The sequence below is a fragment of the Leptonychotes weddellii genome, chromosome 11 (genome assembly GCF_054177405.1).
Source record: "Leptonychotes weddellii isolate Sample4059 chromosome 11, ASM5417740v2, whole genome shotgun sequence".
NCBI lineage: Eukaryota > Metazoa > Chordata > Mammalia > Carnivora > Phocidae > Leptonychotes > Leptonychotes weddellii.
Genome location: NC_138379.1, coordinates 9909010 through 9911706, shown reverse-complemented (window position 1 = coordinate 9911706; position 2697 = coordinate 9909010). Strand labels below are relative to the sequence as shown.

The window sequence follows — 2697 nt, the reverse complement described above, 5'->3', positions numbered from 1 at the left end:
GGACAAAGGCAAGGAGCAAGAAATAGTGGTGGAAATTATAGGGAGGGAAATTTTTGTTTTGTATAGCAATGAACAAACAAACAAACAAACAATGGTTGGAACTCTTCCACCAGGAAAGATGCTTCCTTGAGGGTGTCTGGAAAAATTGTGAAACAATTAAGATGGAAAAAAAAATAAAAAAGATTACCAGGTGTCAGATGGCCTGCTAGGCCTTTCTGGGTTATTTGCTTTTATTATTGATCTGTGCCTCCTATGGTCTTGTAACTATTTTACAATTCTGTAAATTGTAGAAAACTGCTGGTAATGCAAATAATTCTTGTCCATAGAGATGCAAATGAAATCTTTCTGATGGAGGTGCCATTGATCTCCTCCCACCCCCAGAAACCAGTATTCAGCATTCCTGATTGCCTGTATATGTGTGTTCTTTGGGTCCTTCTCTAAACAGTTATTTTTTGACACTTTAATCATTCCCTCATTAATTTCTCAGGACCCTGGGATCATGACCTGAGCCGAAGGCAGACGCTTGACCGAATGAGCCACTCAGGAGCCCCTGATTTTATCTTTTTAAAAACAATTACCATTTTTTTTTTTTAAGATTTTTAATTTATTTTTTGACAGAGACAGCGAGAGAGGGGACACAAGCAGGGGGAGTGGGAGAGGGAGAAGCAGGCTCTTCGCTGAGCAGAGAGCCCGATGTGGGGCTCGATCTCAGGACTCTGGGATCATGACCTGAGCCGAAGGCAGACGCTTAACGACTGAGCCACCCAGGCGCCCCTAAAAACAATTATCATTAACAAGGAGGCCTTGAATGTTCCATCTCTGGATGTGTTCAGGCAGAAGCTGAATGGCTAACCCTGATCCTTATTCCAGACTCCTATGGCCCTTTCCAGACTTTAATGTAGAGCTGTTCACATATCTGTTTCCCTCAGGAGACTCTCTTTTCCTAAGGCGCGGGACCTAGCCATCCATCCCCACTAACAAAAATTTAAAGAAAGGTGGGATACGGTTTCTGACTTACTCACCTTTTCCATTTATGACCACCAGGGGGCGCAGAAACCTTCCTTTACCAAAGTCGGGAACCCACCTAAGGGAAGGCCGGGGGTGGAAGTGTAGCCTACAGGGAGCATCTGGGCTGAGAATCACAGAGTTCATCCATCCGACCGCCTACAGACCGTATCTTTATGGGAGGCGATGAAGTCAGCATGGAGCAAGCACTACGATCGCTGAAGAGGGCAAAGTTCTGTTAGAATTACGAAAATATTTACAGCCTTTTAACCTGAATACATCTAGCACATTCTTCTCCTGACTTGAGAATTCAGTCTTCGGACTGCCAGACCCACTTGCTGAGCATCGCCCTCCTAGGGATAGATCATTGATTCCCAAGGGGGAAGACGAATGGGGAAGAGGGAAGAGAGGGTGGGGTGGGGTGTAGAGGGAGGGGTCAGCACGAAGATCCCGCCCACTTTTTCAGAAGACACATCCCACCCGGGAATCTACACCGCGTAGGAACTGGGACCGCTTCAGCTTTCCGAATAGATAGTAACACACATCTCCATCTTACCACCCTGCGCTATGCGGTACGAGCCAGTCATTCCTCCTCTGTCGCCCGGGCCTCACGGCACACCGAAGTGGGTATTTACTCTGACTTACAGACGCGGAAACGGAGTCCCGTAGAGAAACGGCGACTTCCCCAAACTTGTACACATTCTTAGCAGCAGGTGTTGACTTCAACATTGGACTGCTTCCATTTCTCGGAGGAGCCCCGATTGCCTACGGTGTCAAACCCAAATTCTTCGCCCCCACCTGTTCCGTCCCGTCATACTCCCAGTTATTTCCTCTAGGAACACGCGTCCACAGCGCCAACCCGCAGGCCCCTGGACGGCCAGTTCCGACACTCGGAGCGCCCTTCCTCCCGGCGGGACGCCTGGCTCTCCCTCCCGCCTGCTAGGCGCAAAGCGCATCGCCAGAGTTCTCGGTTCGCGGGACTGTGTGCGGCTGGGCCCGGCACAGCCTGGTGCAGCCGGTGAGCGGCGGTCGGGCGGAAAGGATGGGCTCTCCAGCAGGACTTCCCCGCCCCCCGAGGGGCCAGCCGCGCGGGTAGCGGGAGCCGTGGGGGCGGAGACCCGCTCGGGCCCTTTAAGGAGGAGCGCGGGGCGCGGCCCAGGTGAGGGGCGGGCCAGCCGGGCGGATCTGCGCTGCGCGCCGGCGCCGACCCTGGAGCCGGATTTGGAGCGCTCGGCGCCGGCGGGGCCGGAGGGGGCGGCGCGGCGGAGCCTCCAGTGGCCTCGGACGCTCCTCTTAGCCCGCGGCCGCCGCCCGCCTCCGCCTTTGCCTCCAGCTCCTTCGCCCCGGCCCGGCCGGCCACCACTTCCGGCCGCTCACCTGGGACGCGCTCACCTGCCTCCGGGCGCCTGGGCACCGGGATGAAGGACCGGCTGGAGCAGCTGAAGGCCGTGAGTCCCGCCGCACCCGGGAACTGGCGGGCCGGGGGCTGCAGCTGCGCGGGAGAGGGCCTTCCCTTTGCTCCCCACATCAGGGCTAGAGGGGGCCCCCGCGCGAGGCCTGAGCCCCCCGAGCTCCAGCCGCATCTGCGCCCCTTCCGCACCTCCCTCCCCTCCTCTTCGGGGTCACGTGCCGGTGATTCATCCCTGGGCTGCGATTTCCGTGGATGCCAGCAGCTCTTCCCCCCCCCCCCGG

The 2697-nt window shown here is 56.1% G+C and overlaps 1 long non-coding RNA gene across 2 annotated transcripts; it reads right to left on the bottom strand.

Annotated features, from left to right (window-relative positions):
• Positions 1–554: 554 nt before the first annotated feature.
• LOC115936784 (uncharacterized) lies at positions 555–2228 on the bottom strand. Of its 2 annotated transcripts, XR_004072184.2 has the most exons (3): positions 1562–2228; positions 1023–1223; positions 555–774 (listed from the first exon to the last, which is right to left on the bottom strand). It is a non-coding gene; the product is annotated as an uncharacterized LOC115936784 (long non-coding RNA). The 2 variants fall into 2 exon arrangements; XR_014138559.1 differs by having other exon boundaries at positions 555–1223.
• Positions 2229–2697: the final 469 nt, after the last annotated feature.